This window comes from Heterodontus francisci, chromosome 33, assembly GCF_036365525.1.
Source record: "Heterodontus francisci isolate sHetFra1 chromosome 33, sHetFra1.hap1, whole genome shotgun sequence".
Classification (NCBI taxonomy): Eukaryota; Metazoa; Chordata; class Chondrichthyes; order Heterodontiformes; family Heterodontidae; genus Heterodontus; species Heterodontus francisci.
The window spans coordinates 4,002,553-4,026,866 of NC_090403.1; positions in this window are offsets into that span (position 1 = coordinate 4,002,553).

A 24,314-nucleotide genomic window follows, 5' to 3' on the forward strand; every position below is an offset into this window, starting at 1 on the left:
TCTGGTGTCTCCAAATCCTTGTCTGTCAGGGAGATATCTATACACTGAGTGGTGTCTCTCAGTCCCTGTCTCTCAGGGAGCTTTATGTACACTGAGTTGTGTCTCTCAGGGAGATATCTGTACACTGACTGGTGTCTCTCAGTCCCTGTCTCTCAGGGAGATATCTGTGCACTGAGTGGTGTCTCTCAGTCCCTCTCTCTCAGGGAGATATCTGTACACTGACTGGTGTCTCTCAGTCCCTTTCTCTCAGGGAGATATCTGTACACTGACTGGTGTCTCACGGTCCCTCTCTCTCAGAGAGATATCTGTACACTGACTGGTGTCTCTCAGTCCCTGTCTCTCAGGGAGATATCTGTACACTGAGTGGTGTCTCTCAGTCCCTCTCTCTCAGGGAGATATCTGTACACTGAGTGTTGTCGCTCAGTCCCTGTCTCTCAGGGAGATATATGTACACTGACTGGTGTCTCTCAGTCCCTCTCTTTCAGGGAGGGATCTGTACACTGACTGGTGTCTCTCAGTCCCTGTCTCTCAGGGAGATATATGTTCACTGACTGGTGTCTCTCAGTCCCTGTCTCTCAGGGAGATATCTGTACACTGAGTGGTGTCTCAGAGACCCTCTCTCTCAGGGAGATATCTGAACACTGAGTGGTGTCTCTCAGTCCCTGTGTCTCAGGGAGATATCTGTACACTGACTGGTGTCTCTCAGTCCCTCTCTCTCAGGGAGGTATCTGTACACTGAGTGCTGTCTCTCAGTCCCTGTCTCTCAGGGAGATATAAGTACACTGACTGGTGTCTCTCAGTCCCTCTCTCTCAGGGAGATATCTGTACACTGACTGGTGTCTCTCAGTCCCTCTCTCTCAGGGAGATATCTGTACACTGAGTGGTGTCTCACAGCCCCTGTCTCTCAGGGAGATATCTGTACACTGACTGGTGTCTCTCAGTCCCTGTCTGTCAGGGAGATATCTATACACTGAGTGGTGTCTCTCAGTCCCTCTCTCTCAGGGAGATATCTGTACACTGACTGGTGTCTCTCAGTCCCTCTCTCTCAGGGAGATATCTGTACACTGAGTGGTGTCTCTCAGTCCCTGTCTCTCAGGGAGATATCTGTACACTGACTGGTGTCTCTCAGTCCCTGTCTCTCAGGGAGATATATGTACACTTACTGGTGTCTCTCAGTCCCTCTCTCTCAGGGAGGTTTCTGTACACTGAGTGGTGTCTCTCAGTCCCTGTCTCTCAGGGAGATATCTGTACACTGAGTGCTGTCTCTCAGTCCCTGTCTCTCAGGGAGATATCTGTACACTGAGTGGTGTCTCTCAGTACCTCTCTCTCAGGGAGATATCTGTACACTGACTGGTGTCTCTTAGTCCCTCTCTCTCAGGGAGATATCTGTACACTGACTGGTGTCTCTCAGGCCCTCTCTCTCAGGGAGATATCTGTACACTGACTGGTGTCTCTCAGTCCCTCTCTCTCAGGGAGATATCTGTACACTGAGTGGTGTCTCTCAGTCCCTCTCTCTCAGGGAGATATCTGTACACTGAGTGGTGTCTCTCAGTCCCTGTCTCTCAGGGAGATATATGTACACTGACTGGTGTCTCTCAGTCCCTCTCTCTCAGGGAGGGATCTGTACACTGACTGGTGTCTTCAGTCCCTGTCTCTCAGGGAGATATCTGTACACTGAGTGGTGTCTCAGAGACCCTCTCTCTCAGAGAGATATCTGAACACTGAGTGGTGTCTCTCAGTCCCTGGGTCTCAGGGAGATATATGTTCACTGACTGGTGTCTCTCAGTCCCTCTCTCTCAGGGAGGTATCTGTACACTGAGTGCTGTCTCTCAGTCCCTGTCTCTCAGGGAGATATATGTACACTGGCTGGTGTCTCTCAGTCCCTCTCTCTCAGGGAGATATCTGTACACTGACTGGTGTCTCTCAGTCCCTCTCTCTCAGGGAGATATCTGTACACTGAGTGGTGTCTCACAGCCCCTGTCTCTCAGGGAGATATCTGTACACTGACTGGTGTCTCTCAGTCCCTGTCTCTCAGGGAGATATCTGTACACTGAGTGGTGTCTCTCAGTACCTCTCTCTCAGGGAGATATCTGTACACTGACTGGTGTCTCTCAGTCCCTGTCTCTCAGGGAGATATCTGTACACTGACTGGTGTCTCTCAGTCCCTCTCTCTCAGGGAGATATCTGTACACTGACTGGTGTCTCACAGTCCCTCTCTCTCAGAGAGATATCTGTACACTGATTGGTGTCTCTCAGTCCCTTTCTCTCAGGGAGATATCTGTACACTGAGTGGTGTCTCTCAGTCCCTCTCTCTCAAGGAGATATCTGTACATTGAGTGGTGTCTCTCAGTCCCTGTCTCTCAGGGAGATATATGTACACTGACTGGTGTCTCTCAGTCCCTCTCTCTCAGGGAGATATCTGTACACTGACTGGTGTCTCTCAGTCCCTCTCTCTCAGGGAGATATCTGTACACTGACTGGTGTCTCTCAGGCCCTCTCTCTCAGGGAGATATCTGTACACTGACTGGTGTCTCACAGTCCCTCTCTCTCAGAGAGATATCTGTACACTGACTGGTGTCTCTCAGTCCCTCTCTCTCAGGGAGATATCTGTACACTGAGTGGTGTCTCTCAGTCCCTCTCTCTCAGGGAGATATCTGTACACTGAGTGGTGTCTCTCAGTCCCTGTCTCTCAGGGAGATATATGTACACTGACTGGTGTCTCTCAGTCCCTCTCTCTCAGGGAGGGATCTGTACACTGACTGGTGTCTCTCAGTCCCTGTCTCTCAGGGAGATATCTGTACATTGAGTGGTGTCTCAGAGAACCTCTCTCTCAGGGAGATATCTGAACACTGAGTGGTGTCTCTCTGACCCTGTGTCTCAGGGAGATATATGTACACTGACTGGTGTCTCTCAGTCCCTCTCTCTCAGGGAGCTATCTGTACACTGAGTGCTGTCTCTCAGTCCCTGTCTCTCAGGGAGATATATGTACACTGACTGGTGTCTCTCAGTCCCTCTCTCTCAGGGAGATATCTGTACATTGACTGGTGTCTCTCAGTCCCTCTCTCTCAGGGAGATATCTGTACACTGAGTGGTGTCTCACAGCCCCTGTCTCTCAGGGAGATATCTGTACACTGACTGGTGTATCTCAGTCCCTGTCTGTCAGGGAGATATCTAGACACTGAGTGGTGTCTCTCAGTCCCTCTCTCTCAGGGAGATATCTGTACACTGACTGGTGTCTCTCAGTCCCTCTCTCTCAGGGAGATATCTGTACACTGACTGGTGTCTCTCAGTCCCTCTCTCTCAGGGAGATATCTGTACACTGACTGGTGTCTCTCAGTCCCTGTCTCTCAGGGAGATATATGTACCCTTACTGGTGTCTCTCAGTCCCTCTCTCTCAGGGAGGTATCTGTACACTGAGTGGTGTCTCTCAGTCCCTGTCTCTCAGGGAGATATATGTACACTGACTGGTGTCTCTCAGTCCCTCTCTCTCAGGGAGATATCTGTACACTGAGTGGTGTCTCTCAGTCCCTCTCTCTCAGGGAGATATCTGTACACTGAGTGGTGTCTCTCAGTCCCTGTCTCTCAGGGAGATATCTGTACACTGAGTGCTGTCTCTCAGTCCCTGTCTCTCAGGGAGATATCTGTACACTGAGTGGTGTCTCTCAGTACCTCTCTCTCAGGGAGATATCTGTACACTGACTGGTGTCTCTCAGTCCCTCTCTCAGGGAGATATCTGTACACTGACTGGTGTCTCTCAGGCCCTCTCTCTCAGGGAGATATCTGTACACTGACTGGTGTCTCACGGTCCCTCTCTCTCAGAGAGATATCTGTACACTGACTGGTGTCTCTCAGTCCCTCTCTCTCAGGGAGATATCTGTACACTGAGTGGTGTCTCTCAGTCCCTCTCTCTCAGGGAGATATCTGTACACTGAGTGGTGTCTCTCAGTCCCTGTCTCTCAGGGAGATATATGTACACTGACTGGTGTCTCTCAGTCCCTCTCTCTCAGGGAGGGATCTGTACACTGACTGGTGTCTGTCAGTCCCTGTCTCTCAGGGAGGTATCTGTACACTGAGTGGTGTCTCAGAGACCCTCTCTCTCAGGGAGATATCTGAACACTGAGTGGTGTCTCTCAGTCCCTGTGTCTCAGGGAGATATATGTTCACTGACTGGTGTCTCTCAGTCCCTCTCTCTCAGGGAGGTATCTGTACACTGAGTGCCGTCTCTCAGTCCCTGTCTCTCAGGGAGATATATGTACACCGACTGGTGTCTCTCAGTCCCTCTCTCTCAGGGAGATATCTGTACACTGACTGGTGTCTCTCAGTCCCTCTCTCTCAGGGAGATATCTGTACACTGAGTGGTGTCTCACAGCCCCTGTCTCTCAGGGAGATATCTGTACACTGACTGGTGTCTCTCAGTCCCTGTCTGTCAGGGAGATATCTATACACTGAGTGGTGTCTCTCAGTCCCTCTCTCTCAGGGAGATATCTGTACACTGACTGGTGTCTCTCAGTCCCTCTCTCTCAGGGAGATATCTGTACACTGAGTGGTTTCTCTCAGTCCCTGTCTCTCAGGGAGATATCTGTACACTGACTGGTGTCTCTCAGTCCCTGTCTCTCAGGGAGATATCTGTACACTGACTGGTGTCTCTCAGTCCCTCTCTCTCAGGGAGATATCTGTACACTGACTGGTGTCTCACAGTCCCTCTCTCTCAGAGAGATATCTGTACACTGATTGGTGTCTCTCAGTCCCTTTCTCTCAGGGAGATATCTGTACACTGAGTGGTGTCTCTCAGTCCCTCTCTCTCAAGGAGATATCTGTACATTGAGTGGTGTCTCTCAGTCCCTGTCTCTCAGGGAGATATATGTACACTGACTGGTGTCTCTCAGTCCCTCTCTCTCAGGGAGATATCTGTACACTGACTGGTGTCTCTCAGTCCCTCTCTCTCAGGGAGATATCTGTACACTGACTGGTGTCTCTCAGTCCCTCTCTCTCAGGGAGATATCTGTACACTGACTGGTGTCTCTCAGGCCCTCTCTCTCAGGGAGATATCTGTACACTGACTGGTGTCTCACAGTCCCTCTCTCTCAGAGAGATATCTGTACACTGACTGGTGTCTCTCAGTCCCTCTCTCTCAGGGAGATATCTGTACACTGAGTGGTGTCTCTCAGTCCCTCTCTCTCAGGGAGATATCTGTACACTGAGTGGTGTCTCTCAGTCCCTGTCTCTCAGGGAGATATATGTACACTGACTGGTGTCTCTCAGTCCCTCTCTCTCAGGGAGGGATCTGTACACTGACTGGTGTCTCTCAGTCCCTGTCTCTCAGGGAGATATCTGTACACTGAGTGGTGTCTCAGAGACCCTCTCTCTCAGGGAGATATCTGAACAATGAGTGGTGTCTCTCAGTCCCTGTGTCTCAGGGAGATATATGTACACTGACTGGTGTCTCTCAGTCCCTCTCTCTCAGGGAGGTATCTGTACACTGAGTGCTGTCTCAGTCCCTGTCTCTCAGGGAGATATATGTACACTGACTGGTGTCTCTCAGTCCCTCTCTCTCAGGGAGGTATCTGTACACTGACTGGTGTCTCTCAGTCCCTGTCTCTCAGGGAGATATCTGTACACTGACTGGTGTCTCTCAGTCCCTCTCTCTCAGGGAGATATCTGTACACTGACTGGTGTCTCACAGTCCCTCTCTCTCAGAGAGATATCTGTACACTGATTGGTGTCTCTCAGTCCCTTTCTCTCAGAGAGATATCTGTACACTGAGTGGTGTCTCTCAGTCCATCTCTCTCAGGGAGATATCTGTACACTGAGTGGTGTCTCTCAGTCCCTGTCTCTCAGGGAGATATATGTACACTGACTGGTGTCTCTCAGTCCCTCTCTCTCAGGGAGGGATCTGTACACTGACTGGTGTCTCTCAGTCCCTGTCTCTCAGGGAGATATCTGTACACTGTGTGGTGTCTCAGAGACCCTCTCTCTCAGGGAGATATCTGAACACTGAGTGGTGTCTCTCAGACCCTGTGTCTCAGGGAGATATATGTACACTGACTGGTGTCTCTCAGTCCCTCTCTCTCAGGGAGGTATCTGTACACTGAGTGCTGTCTCTCAGTCCCTGTCTCTCAGGGAGATATATGTACACTGACTGGTGTCTCTCAGTCCCTCTCTCTCAGGGAGATATCTGTACATTGACTGGTGTCTCTCAGTCCCTCTCTCTCAGGGAGATAGCTGTACACTGAGTGGTATCACACAGCCCCTGTCTCTCAGGGAGATATCTGTACACTGACTGGTGTCTCTCAGTCCCTGTCTGTCAGGGAGATATCTAGACACTGAGTGGTGTCTCTCAGTCCCTCTCTCTCAGGGAGATATCTGTACACTGACTGGTGTCTCTCAGTCCCTCTCTCTCAGGGAGATATCTGTACACTGACTGGTGTCTCTCAGTCCCTCTCTCTCAGGGAGATATCTGTACACTGACTGGTGTCTCTCAGTCCCTGTCTCTCAGGGAGATATATGTACCCTTACTGGTGTCTCTCAGTCCCTCTCTCTCAGGGAGGTATCTGTACACTGAGTGGTGTCTCTCAGTCCCTGTCTCTCAGGGAGATATATGTACACTGACTGGTGTCTCTCAGTCCCTCTCTCTCAGGGAGATATCTGTACACTGAGTGGTGTCTCTCAGTCCCTCTCTCTCAGGGAGATATCTGTACACTGAGTGGTGTCTCTCAGTCCCTGTCTCTCAGGGAGATATCTGTACACTGAGTGCTGTCTCTCAGTCCCTGTCTCTCAGGGAGATATCTGTACACTGAGTGGTGTCTCTCAGTACCTCTCTCTCAGGGAGATATCTGTACACTGACTGGTGTCTCTCAGTCCCTCTCTCTCAGGGAGATATCTGTACACTGACTGGTGTCTCTCAGTCCCTCTCTCTCAGGGAGATATCTGTACACTGACTGGTGTCTCACGGTCCCTCTCTCTCAGAGAGATATCTGTACACTGACTGGTGTCTCTCAGTCCCTCTCTCTCAGGGAGATATCTGTACACTGAGTGGTGTCTCTCAGTCCCTCTCTCTCAGGGAGATATCTGTACACTGAGTGGTGTCTCTCAGTCCCTGTCTCTCAGGGAGATATATGTACACTGACTGGTGTCTCTCAGTCCCTCTCTCTCAGGGAGGGATCTGTACACTGACTGGTGTCTCTCAGTCCCTGTCTCTCAGGGAGATATCTGTACACTGAGTGGTGTCTCAGAGACCCTCTCTCTCAGGGAGGTATCTGTACACTGAGTGCCGTCTCTCAGTCCCTGTCTCTCAGGGAGATATATGTACACTGACTGGTGTCTCTCAGTCCCTCTCTCTCAGGGAGGTATCTGTACACTGAGTGCCGTCTCTCAGTCCCTGTCTCTCAGGGAGATATATGTACACTGACTGGTGTCTCTCAGTCCCTCTCTCTCAGGGAGATATCTGTACACTGACTGGTGTCTCTCAGTCCCTCTCTCTCAGGGAGATATCTGTACACTGAGTGGTGTCTCACAGCCCCTGTCTCTCAGGGAGATATCTGTACACTGACTGGTGTCTCTCAGTCCCTGTCTGTCAGGGAGATATCTATACACTGAGTGGTGTCTCTCAGTCCCTCTCTCTCAGGGAGATATCTGTACACTGACTGGTGTCTCTCAGTGCCTCTCTCTCAGGGAGATATCTGTACACTGAGTGGTTTCTCTCAGTCCCTGTCTCTCAGGGAGATATCTGTACACTGACTGGTGTCTCTCAGTCCCTGTCTCTCAGGGAGATATCTGTACACTGACTGGTGTCTCTCAGTCCCTCTCTCTCAGGGAGATATCTGTACACTGACTGGTGTCTCACAGTCCCTCTCTCTCAGAGAGATATCTGTACACTGATTGGTGTCTCTCAGTCCCTTTCTCTCAGGGAGATATCTGTACACTGAGTGGTGTCTCTCAGTCCCTCTCTCTCAAGGAGATATCTGTACATTGAGTGGTGTCTCTCAGTCCCTGTCTCTCAGGGAGATATATGTACACTGACTGGTGTCTCTCAGTCCCTCTCTCTCAGGGAGATATCTGTACACTGACTGGTGTCTCTCAGTCCCTCTCTCTCAGGGAGATATCTGTACACTGACTGGTGTCTCTCAGTCCCTCTCTCTCAGGGAGATATCTGTATACTGACTGGTGTCTCTCAGGCCCTCTCTCTCAGGGAGATATCTGTACACTGACTGGTGTCTCACAGTCCCTCTCTCTCAGAGAGATATCTGTACACTGACTGGTGTCTCTCAGTCCCTGTGTCTCAGGGAGATATATGTACACTGACTGGTGTCTCTCAGTCCCTCTCTCTCAGGGAGGGATCTGTACACTGACTGGTGTCTCTCAGTCCCTGTCTCTCAGGGAGATATCTGTACACTGAGTGGTGTCTCAGAGACCCTCTCTCTCAGGGAGATATCTGAACACTGAGTGGTGTCTCTCAGTCCCTGTGTCTCAGGGAGATATATGTACACTGAGTGGTGTCTCTCAGTCCCTCTCTCTCAGGGAGGTATCTTTACACTGAGTGCTGTCTCTCAGTCCCTGTCTCTCAGGGAGATATATGTACACTGACTGGTGTCTCTCAGTCCCTCTCTCTCAGGGAGGTATCTGTACACTGAGTAGTGTCTCTCAGTCCCTCTCTCTCAGGGAGATATATGTACACTGACTGGTGCCTCTCAGTCCCTCTCTCTCAGGGAGGTATCTGTACACTGAGTGGTGTCTCTCAGTCCCTGTCTCTCAGGCAGATATATGTACACTGACTGGTGTCTCTCAGTCCCTCTCTCTCAGGGAGATATCTGTACACTGGGTGGTTTCTCTCAGTCCCTCTCTCTCAGGGAGATATCTGTACACTGACTGGTGTCTCTCAGTCCCTCTCTCTCAGGGAGATATCTGTACACTGACTGGTGTCTCTCAGGCCCTCTCTCTCAGGGAGATATCTGTACACTGACTGGTGTCTCACAGTCCCTCTCTCTCAGAGAGATATCTGTACACTGACTGGTGTCTCTCAGTCCCTCTCTCTCAGGGAGATATCTGTACACTGAGTGGTGTCTCTCAGTCCCTCTCTCTCAGGGAGATATCTGTACACTGAGTGGTGTCTCTCAGTCCCTGTCTCTCAGGGAGATATATGTACACTGACTGGTGTCTCTCAGTCCCTCTCTCTCAGGGAGGGATCTGTACACTGACTGGTGTCTCTCAGTCCCTGTCTCTCAGGGAGATATCTGTACACTGAGTGGTGTCTCAGAGACCCTCTCTCTCAGGGAGATATCTGAACACTGAGTGGCGTCTCTCAGTCCCTGTGTCTCAGGGAGATATATGTACACTGACTGGTGTCTCTCAGTCCCTCTCTCTCAGGGAGGTATCTGTACACTGAGTGCTGTCTCTCAGTCCCTGTCTCTCAGGGAGATATATGTACACTGATTGGTGTCTCTCAGTCCCTCTCTCTCAGGGAGGTATCTGTACACTGAGTGCTGTCTCTCAGTCCCTGTCTCTCAGGGAGATATATGTACACTGACTGGTGCCTGTCAGTCCCTCTCTCTCCGGGAGGTATCTGTACACTGAGTGGTGTCTCTCAGTCCCTGTCTCTCAGGGAGATATATGTACACTGACTGGTGTCTCTCAGTCCCTCTCTCTCAGGGAGATATCTGTACACTGACTGGTGTCTCTCAGTCCCTCTCTCTCAGGGAGATATCTGTACACTGAGTGCTGTCTCACAGCCCCTGTCTCTCAGGGAGATATCTGTACACTGACTGGTGTCTCTCAGTCCCTGTCTCTCAGGGAGATATCTGTGCACTGAGTGGTGTCTCACAGTCCCTGTCTCTCAGGGAGATATCTGTACACTGACTGGTGTCTCTCAGTCCCTGTCTCTCAGGGAGATATCTGTACACTGACTGGTGTCTCTCAGTCCCTCTCTATCAGGGAGATATCTGTACACTGAGTGGTGTCTCTCAGTCCCTGTCTCTCAGGGAGATATCTGTACACTGATTGGTGTCTCACAGTCCCTCTCTCTCAGGGAGATATCTGTACACTGACTGGTGTCTCTCAGTCCCTCTCTCTCAGGGAGATATCTGTACACTGACTGGTGTCTCTCAGTCCCTCTCTCTCAGGGAGATATATGTACACTGACTGGTGTCTCTCAGTCCCTCTCTCTCAGGGAGGTATCTGTACACTGAGTGCTGTCTCTCAGTCCCTGTCTCTCAGGGAGATATATGTACACTGACTGGTGTCTCTCAGTCCCTCTCTCTCAGGGAGATATCTGTACATTGACTGGTGTCTCTCAGTCCCTCTCTCTCAGGGAGATATCTGTACACTGAGTGGTATCTCACAGCCCCTGTCTCTCAGGGAGATATCTGTACACTGACTGGTGTCTCTCAGTCCCTGTCTGTCAGGGAGATATCTAGACACTGAGTGGTGTCTCTCAGTCCCTCTCTCTCAGGGAGATATCTGTACACTGACTGGTGTCTCTCAGTCCCTCTCTCTCAGGGAGATATCTGTACACTTACTGGTGTCTCTCAGTCCCTCTCTCTCAGGGAGATATCTGTACACTGACTGGTGTCTCTCAGTCCCTGTCTCTCAGGGAGATATATGTACCCTTACTGGTGTCTCTCAGTCCCTCTCTCTCAGGGAGGTATCTGTACACTGAGTGCTGTCTCTCAGTCCCTGTCTCTCAGGGAGATATATGTACACTGACTGGTGTCTCTCAGTCCCTCTCTCTCAGGGAGATATCTGTACACTGAGTGGTGTCTCTCAGTCCCTCTCTCTCAGGGAGATATCTGTACACTGAGTGGTGCCTCTCAGTCCCTGTCTCTCAGGGAGATATCTGTACACTGAGTGCTGTCTCTCAGTCCCTGTCTCTCAGGGAGATATCTGTACACTGAGTGGTGTCTCTCAGTACCTCTCTCTCAGGGAGATATCTGTACACTGACTGGTGTCTCTCAGTCCCTCTCTCTCAGGGAGATATCTGTACACTGACTGGTGTCTCTCAGGCCCTCTCTCTCAGGGAGATATCTGTACACTGACTGGTGTCTCACGGTCCCTCTCACTCAGAGAGATATCTGTACACTGACTGGTGTCTCTCAGTCCCTCTCTCTCAGGGAGATATCTGTACACTGAGTGGTGTCTCTCAGTCCCTCTCTCTCAGGGAGATATCTGTACACTGAGTGGTGTCTCTCAGTCCCTGTCTCTCAGGGAGATATATGTACACTGACTGGTGTCTCTCAGTCCCTCTCTCTCAGGGAGGGATCTGTACACTGACTGGTGTCTCTCAGTCCCTGTCTCTCAGGGAGATATCTGTACACTGAGTGGTGTCTCAGAGACCCTCTCTCTCAGGGAGATATCTGAACACTGAGTGGTGTCTCTCAGTCCCTGTGTCTCAGGGAGATATATGTTCACTGACTGGTGTCTCTCAGTCCCTCTCTCTCAGGGAGGTATCTGTACACTGAGTGCCGTCTCTCAGTCCCTGTCTCTCAGAGAGATATCTGTACACTGATTGGTGTCTCTCAGTCCCTTTCTCTCAGGGAGATATCTGTACACTGAGTGGTGTCTCTCAGTCCCTCTCTCTCAAGGAGATATCTGTACATTGAGTGGTGTCTCTCAGTCCCTGTCTCTCAGGGAGATATATGTACACTGACTGGTGTCTCTCAGTCCCTCTCTCTCAGGGAGATATCTGTACACTGACTGGTGTCTCTCAGTCCCTCTCTCTCAGGGAGATATCTGTACACTGACTGGTGTCTCTCAGTCCCTCTCTCTCAGGGAGATATCTGTATACTGACCGGTGTCTCTCAGGCCCTCTCTCTCAGGGAGATATCTGTACACTGACTGGTGTCTCACAGTCCCTCTCTCTCAGAGAGATATCTGTACACTGACTGGTGTCTCTCAGTCCCTCTCTCTCAGGGAGATATCTGTACACTGAGTGGTGTCTCTCAGTCCCTCTCTCTCAGGGAGATATCTGTACACTGAGTGGTGTCTCTCAGTCCCTGTCTCTCAGGGAGATATATGTACACTGACTGGTGTCTCTCAGTCCCTCTCTCTCAGGGAGGGATCTGTACACTGACTGGTGTCTCTCAGTCCCTGTCTCTCAGGGAGATATCTGTACACTGAGTGGTGTCTCAGAGACCCTCTCTCTCAGGGAGATATCTGAACACTGAGTGGTGTCTCTCAGTCCCTGTGTCTCAGGGAGATATATGTACACTGACTGGTGTCTCTCAGTCCCTCTCTCTCAGGGAGGTATCTGTACACTGAGTGCTGTCTCTCAGTCCCTGTCTCTCAGGGAGATATATGTACACTGACTTGTGTCTCTCAGTCCCTCTCTCTCAGGGAGGTATCTGTACACTGAGTGGTGTCTCTCAGTCCCTCTCTCTCAGGGAGATATATGTACACTGACTGGTGCCTCTCAGTCCCTCTCTCTCAGGGAGGTATCTGTACACTGAGTGGTGTCTCTCAGTCCCTGTCTCTCAGGCAGATATATGTACACTGACTGGTGTCTCTCAGTCCCTCTCTCTCAGGGAGATATCTGTACACTGAGTGGTGTCTCTCAGTCCCTCTCTCTCAGGGAGATATCTGTACACTGAGTGCTGTCTCACAGCCCCTGTCTCTCAGGGAGATATCTGTACACTGACTGGTGTCTCTCAGTCCCTGTCTCTCAGGGAGATATCTGTACACTGAGTGGTGTCTCACAGTCCCTCTCTCTCAGGGAGATATCTGTACACTGACTGGTGTCTCTCAGTCCCTGTCTCTCAGGGAGATATCTGTACACTGACTGGTGTCTCACAGTCCCTCTCTCTCAGAGAGATATCTGTACAATGATTGGTGTCTCTCAGTCCCTTTCTCTGAGGGAGATATCTGTACACTGAGTGGTGTCTCTCAGTCCCTCTCTCTCAAGGAGATATCTGTACATTGAGTGGTGTCTCTCAGTCCCTGTCTCTCAGGGAGATATATGTACACTGACTGGTGTCTCTCAGGCCCTCTCTCTCAGGGAGATATCTGTACACTGACTGGTGTCTCTCAGTCCCTCTCTCTCAGGGAGATATCTGTACGCTGACTGGTGTCTCTCAGTCCCTCTCTCTCAGGGAGATATCTGTACACTGACTGGTGTCTCTCAGGCCCTCTCTCTCAGGGAGATATCTGTACACTGACTGGTGTCTCACAGTCCCTCTCTCTCGGAGAGATATCTGTACACTGACTGGTGTCTCTCAGTCCCTCTCTCTCAGGGAGATATCTGTACACTGACTGGTGTCTCTCAGTCCCTCTCTCTCAGGGAGATATCTGTACACTGAGTGGTGTCTCTCAGTCCCTGTCTCTCAGGGAGATATATGTACACTGACTGGTGTCTCTCAGTCCCTCTCTCTCAGGGAGGGATCTGTACACTGACTGGTGTCTCTCAGTCCCTGTCTCTCAGGGAGATATCTGTACACTGAGTGGTGTCTCAGAGACCCTCACTCTCAGGGAGATATCTGAACACTGAGTGGCGTCTCTCAGTCCCTGTGTCTCAGGGAGATATATGTACACTGACTGGTGTCTCTCAGTCCCTCTCTCTCAGGGAGGTATCTGTACACTGAGTGCTGTCTCTCAGTCCCTGTCTCTCAGGGAGATATATGTACACTGACTGGTGTCTCTCAGTCCCTCTCTCTCAGGGAGGTATCTGTACACTGAGTGCTGTCTCTCAGTCCCTGTCTCTCAGGGAGATATATGTACACTGACTGGTGCCTGTCAGTCCCTCTCTCTCAGGGAGGTATCTGTACACTGAGTGGTGTCTCTCAGTCCCTGTCTCTCAGGGAGATATATGTACACTGACTGGTGTCTCTCAGTCCCTCTCTCTCAGGGAGATATCTGTACACTGACTGGTGTCTCTCAGTCCCTCTCTCTCAGGGAGATATCTGTACACTGAGTGCTGTCTCACAGCCCCTGTCTCTCAGGGAGATATCTGTACACTGACTGGTGTCTCTCAGTCCCTGTCTCTCAGGGAGATATCTGTGCACTGAGTGGTGTCTCACAGTCCCTCTCTCTCAGCGAGACATCTGTACACTGACTGGTGTCTCTCAGTCCCTATCTCTCAGGGAGATATCTGTACACTGACTGGTGTCTCTCAGTCCCTCTCTCTCAGGGAGATATCTGTACACTGAGTGGTGTCTCTCAGTCCCTGTCTCTCAGGGAGATATCTGTACACTGATTGGTGTCTCACAGTCCCTCTCTCTCAGGGAGATATCTGTACACTGACTGGTGTCTCTCAGTCCCTCTCTCTCAGGGAGATATCTGTACACTGACTGGTGTCTCTCAGTCCCTCTCTCTCAGGGAGATATATGTACACTGACTGGTGTCTCTCAGTCCCTCTCTCTCAGGGAGGTATCTGTACACTGAGTGGTGTCTCTCAGTCCCTGTCTCTCAGGGAGATATATGTACACTGACTGGTGTCTCTCAGTCCCTGTCTCTCAGGGAGATATCTCTACACTGAGTGGTGTCTCTCAGTCCCTCTCTCAGGGAGATATATGTACACTGACTGGTGTCTCTCAGTCCCTCTCTCTCAGGGAGGTATCTGTACACTGAGTGGTGTCTCTCATTCCCTGTCTCTCAGGGAGATATCTGTACACTGACTGGTGTCTCTCAGTCCCAGTCTCTCAGGGAGATATCTGTACACTGAGTGGTGTCTCTCAGTCCCTCTCTCTCAGGAAGATATCTGTACACTGACTGGTGTCTCACAGTCCCTCACTCTCAGAGAGATATCTGTACACTGAGTGGTGTCTCTCAGTCCCTCTCTCTCAGGGAGATATCTGTACACTGAGAGGTGTCTCTCAGTCCCTGTCTCTCAGGGAGATATTTGTACACTGACTGGTGTCTCTCAGTCCCTCTCTCTCAGGGAGATATCTGTACACTGACTGGTGTCTCTCAGTCCCTCTCTCTCAGGGAGATATCTGTACACTGAGTGGTGTCTCACAGCCCCTGTCTCGCAGGGAGATATCTGTACACTGACTGGTGTCTCTCAGTCCCTGTCTGTCAGGGAGATATCTATACACTGAATGGTGTCTCTCAGGCCCTCTCCCTCAGGGAGATATCTGTACACTGACTGGTGTCTCTCAGTCCCTCTCTCTCAGGGAGATATATGTACACTGACTGGTGTCTCTCAGTCCCTCTCTCTCAGGGAGGTATCTGTACACTGAGTGGTGTCTCTCGGTCCCTGTCTCTCAGGGAGATATATGTACACTGACTGGTGTCTCTCAGTCCCTGTCGCTCAGGGAGATATCTGTACACTGAGTGGTGTCTCTCTGTCACTCTCTCTCAGGGAGATATCTGTACTCTGACTGGTGTCTCTCAGTCCCTCTCTCTGAGGGAGATATCTGTACACTGAGTGGTGTCTCTCAGTCCCTCTCTCTCAGGGAGATATCTGTACACTGACTGGTGTCTCTCAGTCCCTCTCTCTCAGGGAGATATCTGTACACTGAGTGGTGTCTCTCAGTCCCTCTCTCTCAGGGAGATATCTGTACACTGTCTGGTGTCTCTCAGTCCCTGTCTGTCAGGGAGATATCTATACACTGAGTGGTGTCTCTCAGTCCCTCTCTCTCAGGGAGATATCTGTACACTGACTGGTGTCTCACAGTCCCTCTCTCTCAGGGAGATATCTGTACACTGACTGGTGTCTCTCAGTCCCTGTCTCTCAGGGAGCTTTATGTACACTGAGTGGTGTCTCTCAGGGAGATACTTGTACACTGACTGGTGTCTCTCAGTCCCTCTCTCTCAGGGAGCTTTATGTACACTGAGTGGTGTCTCTCAGTCCCTCTCTCTCAGGGAGATATCTGTACACTGACTGTTGTCTCTCAGTCCCTGTCTCTCAGGGAGATATCTGTACACTGAGTGGTGTCTCTCAGTCCCAATCTCTCAGGGAGATATCTGTACACTGACTGGTGTCTCTCAGTCCCTGTCTCTCAGGGAGATATCTGTACACTGAGTGGTGTCTCTCAGTCCCTCTCTCTCAAGGAGATATCTGTACACTGAGTGGTGTCTCTCAGTCCCTGTCTCTCAGGGAGATATATGTACACTGACTGGTGTCTCTCAGTCGTTCTCTCTCAGGGAGATATCTGTACACTGACTGGTGTCTCTCAGTCCCTGTCTCTCAGGGAGATATCTGTACACTGAGTGGTGTCTCTCAGTCCCTCTCTCTCAGGAAGATATCTGTACACTGACTGGTGTCTCACAGTCCCTCGCTCTCAGAGAGATATCTGTACACTGATTGGTGTCTCTCAGTCCCTTTCTCTCAGGGAGATATCTGTACACTGAGTGGTGTCTCTCAGTCCCTCTCTCTCAAGGAGATATCTGTACATTGAGTGGTGTCTCTCAGTCCCTGTCTCTCAGGGAGATATATGTACACTGACTGGTGTCTCTCAGTCCCTCTCTCTCAGGGAGATATCTGTACACTGACTGGTGTCTCTCAGTCCCTCTCTCTCAGGGAGATATCTGTACACTGACTGGTGTCTCTCAGTCCCTCTCTCTCAGGGAGATATCTGTACACTGACTGGTGTCTCTCAGGCCCTCTCTCTCAGGGAGATATCTGTACACTGACTGGTGTCTCACAGTCCCTCTCTCTCAGAGAGATATCTGTACACTGACTGGTGTCTCTCAGTCCCTCTCTCTCAGGGAGATATCTGTACACTGAGTGGTGTCTCTCAGTCCCTCTCTCTCAGGGAGATATCTGTACACTGAGTGGTGTCTCTCAGTCCCTGTCTCTCAGGGAGATATATGTACACTGACTGGTGTCTCTCAGTCCTTCTCTCTCAGGGAGGGATCTGTACACTGACTGGTGTCTCTCAGTCCCTGTCTCTCAGGGAGATATCTGTACACTGAGTGGTGTCTCAGAGACCCTCTCTCTCAGGGAGATATCTGAACACTGAGTGGTGTCTCTCAGTCCCTGTGTCTCAGGGAGATATCTGTACACTGACTGGTGTCTCTCAGTCCCTCTCTCTCAGGGAGGTATCTGTACACTGAGTGCTGTCTCTCAGTCCCTGTCTCTCAGGGAGATATATGTACACTGACTGGTGTCTCTCAGTCCCTCTCTCTCAGGGAGGTATCTGTACACTGAGTGGTGTCTCTCAGTCCCTCTCTCTCAGGGAGATATATGTACACTGACTGGTGCCTCTCAGTCCCTCTCTCTCAGGGAGGTATCTGTACACTGAGTGGTGTCTCTCAGTCCCTGTCTCTCAGGGAGATATATGTACACTGACTGGTGTCTCTCAGTCCCTCTCTCTCAGGGAGATATCTGTACACTGACTGGTGTCTCTCAGTCCCTCTCTCTCAGGGAGATATCTGTACACTGAGTGCCGTCTCACAGCCCCTGTCTCTCAGGGAGATATCTGTACACTGACTGGTGTCTCTCAGTCCCTGTCTCTCAGGGAGATATCTGTACACTGAGTGGTGTCTCACAGTCCCTCTCTCTCAGGGAGATATCTGTACATTGAGTGATGTCTCTCAGTCCCTGTCTCTCAGGGAGATATATGTACACTGACTGGTGTCTCTCAGTCCCTCTCTCTCAGGGAGATATCTGTACACTGACTGGTGTCTCTCAGTCCCTTTCTCTCAGGGAGATATCTGTACACTGACTGGTGTCTCTCAGTCCCTCTCTCTCAAGGAGATATCTGTACACTGAGTGGTGTCTCTCAGTCCCTGTCTCTCAGGGAGATATATGTACACTGACTGGTGTCTCTCAGTCGTTCTCTCTCAGGGAGATATCTGTACACTGACTGGTGTCTCTCAGTCCCTGTCTCTCAGGGAGATATCTGTACACTGAGTGGTGTCTCTCAGTCTCTCTCTCTCAGGAAGATATCTGTACACTGACTGGTGTCTCACAGTCCCTCGCTCTCAGAGAGATATCTGTACACTGAGTGGTGTCTCTCAGTCCCTCTCTCTCAGGGAGATATCTGTACACTGAGTGGTGTCTCTCAGTCCCTGTCTCTCAGGGAGATATTTGTACACTGACTGGTGTCTCTCAGTCCCTCTCGCTCAGGGAGATATCTGTACACTGACTGGTGTCTCTCAGTCCCTCTCTCTCAGGGAGATATCTGTACACTGAGTGGTGTCTCACAGCCCCTGTCTCTCAGGGAGATATCTGTACACTGACTGGTGTCTCTCAGTCCCTGTCTGTCAGGGAGATATCTATACACTGAATGGTGTCTCTCAGTCCCTCTCTCTCAGGGAGATATCTGTACACTGACTGGTGTCTCTCAGTCCCTCTCTCTCAGGGAGATATATGTACACTGACTGGTGTCTCTCAGTCCCTGTCGCTCAGGGAGATATCTGTACACTGAGTGGTGTCTCTCTGTCCCACTCTCTCAGGGAGATATCTGTACTCTGACTGGTGTCTCTCAGTCCCTGTCTCTGAGGGAGATATCTGTACACTGAGTGGTGTCTCTCAGTCCCTCTCTCTCAGGGAGATTTCTGTACACTGACTGGTGTCTCTCAGTCCCTCTCTCTCAGGGAGATATCTGTACACTGAGTGGTGTCTCTCAGTCCCTCTCTCTCAGGGAGATATCTGTACACTGTCTGGTGTCTCTCAGTCCCTGTCTGTCAGGGAGATATCTATACACTGAGTGGTGTCTCTCAGTCCCTCTCTCTCAGGGAGATATCTGTACACTGACTGGTGTCTCACAGTCCCTCTCTCTCAGGGAGATATCTGTACACTGACTGGTGTCTCTCAGCCCCTGTCTCTCAGGGAGATATCTGTACACTGACTGGTGTCTCTCAGTCCCTGTCTCTCAGGGAGATATCTGTACACTGAGTGGTGTCTCACAGTCCCTCTCTCTCAGGGAGATATCTGTACATTGAGTGATGTCTCTCAGTCCCTGTCTCTCAGGGAGATATATGTACACTGACTGGTGTCTCTCAGTCCCTCTCTCTCAGGGAGATATCTGTACACTGACTGGTGTCTCTCAGTCCCTTTCTCTCAGGGAGATATCTGTACACTGACTGGTGTCTCTCAGTCCCTCTCTCTCAAGGAGATATCTGTACACTGAGTGGTGTCTCTCAGTCCCTGTCTCTCAGGGAGATATATGTACACTGACTGGTGTCTCTCAGTCGTTCTCTCTCAGGGAGATATCTGTACACTGACTGGTGTCTCTCAGTCCCTGTCTCTCAGGGAGATATCTGTACACTGAGTGGTGTCTCTCAGTCTCTCTCTCTCAGGAAGATATCTGTACACTGACTGGTGTCTCACAGTCCCTCGCTCTCAGAGAGATATCTGTACACTGAGTGGTGTCTCTCAGTCCCTCTCTCTCAGGGAGATATCTGTACACTGAGTGGTGTCTCTCAGTCCCTGTCTCTCAGGGAGATATTTGTACACTGACTCGTGTCTCTCAGTCCCTCTCGCTCAGGGAGATATCTGTACACTGACTGGTGTCTCTCAGTCCCTCTCTCTCAGGGAGATATCTGTACACTGAGTGGTGTCTCACAGCCCCTGTCTCTCAGGGAGATATCTGTACACTGACTGGTGTCTCTCAGTCCCTGTCTGTCAGGGAGATATCTATACACTGAATGGTGTCTCTCAGTCCCTCTCTCTCAGGGAGATATCTGTACACTGACTGGTGTCTCTCAGTCCCTCTCTCTCAGGGAGATATATGTACACTGACTGGTGTCTCTCAGTCCCTGTCGCTCAGGGAGATATCTGTACACTGAGTGGTGTCTCTCTGTCCCACTCTCTCAGGGAGATATCTGTACTCTGACTGGTGTCTCTCAGTCCCTGTCTCTGAGGGAGATATCTGTACACTGAGTGGTGTCTCTCAGTCCCTCTCTCTCAGGGAGATTTCTGTACACTGACTGGTGTCTCTCAGTCCCTCTCTCTCAGGGAGATATCTGTACACTGAGTGGTGTCTCTCAGTCCCTCTCTCTCAGGGAGATATCTGTACACTGTCTGGTGTCTCTCAGTCCCTGTCTGTCAGGGAGATATCTATACACTGAGTGGTGTCTCTCAGTCCCTCTCTCTCAGGGAGATATCTGTACACTGACTGGTGTCTCACAGTCCCTCTCTCTCAGGGAGATATCTGTACACTGACTGGTGTCTCTCAGTCCCTGTCTCTCAGGGAGCTTTATGTACACTGAGTGGTGTCTCTCAGGGAGATACTTGTACACTGACTGGTGTCTCTCAGTCCCTCTCTCTCAGGGAGATTTATGTACACTGAGTGGTGTCTCTCAGTCCCTCTCTCTCAGGGAGATATCTGTACACTGAGTGGTGTCTCTCAGTCCCTGTCTCTCAGGGAGATATCTGTACACTGAGTGGTGTCTCTCAGTCCCAATCTCTCAGGGAGATATCTGTACACTGACTGGTGTCTCTCAGTCCCTGTCTCTCAGGGAGATATCTGTACACTGAGTGGTGTCTCTCAGTCCCTCTCTCTCAAGGAGATATCTGTACACTGAGTGGTGTCTCTCAGTCCCTGTCTCTCAGGGAGATATATGTACACTGACTGGTGTCTCACAGCCCCTGTCTCTCAGGTTGATATCTGTACACTGACTGGTGTCTCTCAGTCCCTGTCTGTCAGGGAGATATCTATACACTGAATGGTGTCTCTCAGTCCCTCTCTCTCAGGGAGATATCTGTACACTGACTGGTGTCTCTCAGTCCCTCTCTCTCAGGGAGATATATGTACACTGACTGGTGTCTCTCAGTCCCTGTCGCTCAGGGAGATATCTGTACACTGAGTGGTGTCTCTCTGTCCCTCTCTCTCAGGGAGATATCTGTACTCTGACTGGTGTCTCTCAGTCCCTGTCTCTGAGGGAGATATCTGTACACTGAGTGGTGTCTCTCAGTCCCTCTCTCTCAGGGAGATTTCTGTACACTGACTGGTGTCTCTCAGTCCCTCTCTCTCAGGGAGATATCTGTACACTGTGTGGTGTCTCTCAGTCCCTCTCTCTCAGGGAGATATCTGTACACTGTCTGGTGTCTCTCAGTCCCTGTCTGTCAGGGAGATATCTATACACTGAGTGGTGTCTCTCAGTCCCTCTCTCTCAGGGAGATATCTGTACACTGACTGGTGTCTCACAGTCCCTCTCTCTCAGGGAGATATCTGTACACTGACTGGTGTCTCTCAGTCCCTGTCTCTCAGGGAGCTTTATGTACACTGAGTGGTGTCTCTCAGGGAGATACTTGTACACTGACTGGTGTCTCTCAGTCCCTCTCTCTCAGGGAGCTTTATGTACACTGATTGGTGTCTCTCAGTCCCTCTCTCTCAGGGAGATATCTGTACACTGAGTGGTGTCTCTCAGTCCCTGTCTCTCAGGGAGATATCTGTACACTGAGTGGTGTCTCTCAGTCCCAATCTCTCAGGGAGATATCTGTACACTGACTGGTGTCTCTCAGTCCCTGTCTCTCAGGGAGATATCTGTACACTGAGTGGTGTCTCTCAGTCCCTCTCTCTCAAGGAGATATCTGTACACTGAGTGGTGTCTCTCAGTCCCTGTCTCTCAGGGAGATATATGTACACTGACTGGTGTCTCTCAGTCCCTCTCTCTCAGGGAGATATCTGTACACTGACTGGTGTCTCTCAGTCCCTCTCTCTCAGGGAGATATCTGTACACTGACTGGTGTCTCTCAGTCCCTCTCTCTCAGGGAGATATCTGTACACTGACTGGTGTCTCTCAGTCCCTCTCTCTCAGGGAGATATCTGTACACTGACTGGTGTCTCTCAGGCCCTCTCTCTCAGGGAGATATCTGTACACTGACTGGTGTCTCACAGTCCCTCTCTCTCAGAGAGATATCTGTACACTGACTGGTGTCTCTCAGTCCCTCTCTCTCAGGGAGATATCTGTACACTGAGTGGTGTCTCTCAGTCCCTCTCTCTCAGGGAGATATCTGTACACTGAGTGGTGTCTCTCAGTCCCTGTCTCTCAGGGAGATATATGTACACTGACTGGTGTCTCTCAGACCCTCTCTCTCAGGGAGGGATCTGTACACTGACTGGTGTCTCTCAGTCGCTGTCTCTCAGGGAGATATCTGTGCACTGAGTGGTGTCTCAGAGACCATCTCTCTCAGGGAGATATCTGAACTCTGAGTGGTGTCTCTCAGTCCCTGTGTCTCAGGGAGATATATGTACACTGACTGGTGTCTCTCAGTCCCTCTCTCTCAGGGAGGTATCTGTACACTGAGTGCTGTCTCTCAGTCCCTGTCTCTCAGGGAGATATATGTACACTGACTGGTGTCTCTCAGTCCCTCTCTCTCAGGGAGGTATCTGTACACTGAGTGGTGTCTCTCAGTCCCTCTCTCTCAGGGAGATATATGTACACTGACTGGTGCCTCTCAGTCCCTCTCTCTCAGGGAGGTATCTGTACACTGAGTGGTGTCTCTCAGTCCCTGTCTCTCAGGCAGATATATGTACACTGACTGGAGTCTCTCAGTCCCTCTCTCTCAGGGAGATATCTGTACACTGACTGGTGTCTCTCAGTCCCTCTCTCTCAGGGAGATATCTGTACACTGAGTGCTGTCTCACAGCCCCTGTCTCTCAGGGAGATATCTGTACACTGACTGGAGTCTCTCAGTCCCTGTCTCTCAGGGAGATATCTGTACACTGAGTGGTGTCTCACAGTCCCTCTCTCTCAGGGAGATATCTGTACACTGACTGGTGTCTCTCAGTCCCTGTCTCTCAGGGAGATATCTGTACACTGACTGGTGTCTCACAGTCCCTCTCTCTCAGAGAGATATCTGTACACTGATTGGTGTCTCTCAGTCCCTTTCTCTGAGGGAGATATCTGTACACTGAGTGGTGTCTCTCAGTCCCTCTCTCTCAAGGAGATATCTGTACATTGAGTGGTGTCTCTCAGTCCCTGTCTCTCAGGGAGATATATGTACACTGACTGGTGTCTCTCAGGCCCTCTCTCTCAGGGAGATATCTGTACACTGACTGGTGTCTCTCAGTCCCTCTCTCTCAGGGAGATATCTGTACACTGACTGGTGTCTCTCAGTCCCTCTCTCTCAGGGAGATATCTGTACACTGACTGGTGTCTCTCAGGCCCTCTCTCTCAGGGAGATATCTGTACACTGACTGGTGTCTCACAGTCCCTCTCTCTCAGAGAGATATCTGTACACTGACTGGTGTCTCTCAGTCCCTCTCTCTCAGGGAGATATCTGTACACGGAGTGGTGTCTCTCAGTCCCTCTCTCTCAGGGAGATATCTGTACACTGAGTGGTGTCTCTCAGTCCCTGTCTCTCAGGGAGATATATGTACAATGACTGGTGTCTCTCAGTCCCTCTCTCTCAGGGAGGGATCTGTACACTGACTGGTGTCTCTCAGTCCCTGTCTCTCAGGGAGATATCTGTACACTGAGTGGTGTCTCAGAGACCCTCTCTCTCAGGGAGATATCTGAACACTGAGTGGTGTCTCTCAGTCCCTGTGTCTCAGGGAGATATATGTACACTGACTGGTGTCTCTCAGTCCCTCTCTCTCAGGGAGGTATCTGTACACTGAGTGCTGTCTCTCAGTCCCTGTCTCTCAGGGAGATATATGTACACTGACTGGTGTCTCTCAGTCCCTCTCTCTCAGGGAGGTATCTGTACACTGAGTGCTGTCTCTCAGTCCCTGTCTCTCAGGGAGATATATGTACACTGACTGGTGCCTGTCAGTCCCTCTCTCTCAGGGAGGTATCTGTACACTGAGTGGTGTCTCTCAGTCCCTGTCTCTCAGGGAGATATATGTACACTGACTGGTGTCTCTCAGTCCCTCTCTCTCAGGGAGATATCTGTACACTGACTGGTGTCTCTCAGTCCCTCTCTCTCAGGGAGATATCTGTACACTGAGTGCTGTCTCACAGCCCCTGTCTCTCAGGGAGATATCTGTACACTGACTGGTGTCTCTCAGTCCCTGTCTCTCAGGGAGATATCTGTGCACTGAGTGGTGTCTCACAGTCCCTCTCTCTTAGGGAGATATCTGTACACTGACTGGTGTCTCTCAGTCCCTGTCTCTCAGGGAGATATCTGTACACTGACTGGTGTCTCTCAGTCCCTCTCTCTCAGGGAGATATCTGTACACTGAGTGGTGTCTCTCAGTCCCTGTCTCTCAGGGAGATATCTGTACACTGATTGGTGTCTCACAGTCCCTCTCTCTCAGGGAGATATCTGTACACTGACTGGTGTCTCTCAGTCCCTCTCTCTCAGGGAGATATCTGTACACTGACTGGTGTCTCTCAGTCCCTCTCTCTCAGGGAGATATATGTACACTGACTGGTGTCTCTCAGTCCCTCTCTCTCAGGGAGGTATCTGTACACTGAGTGGTGTCTCTCAGTCCATCTCTCTCAGGGAGATATATGTACACTGACTGGTGTCTCTCAGTCCCTGTCTCTCAGGG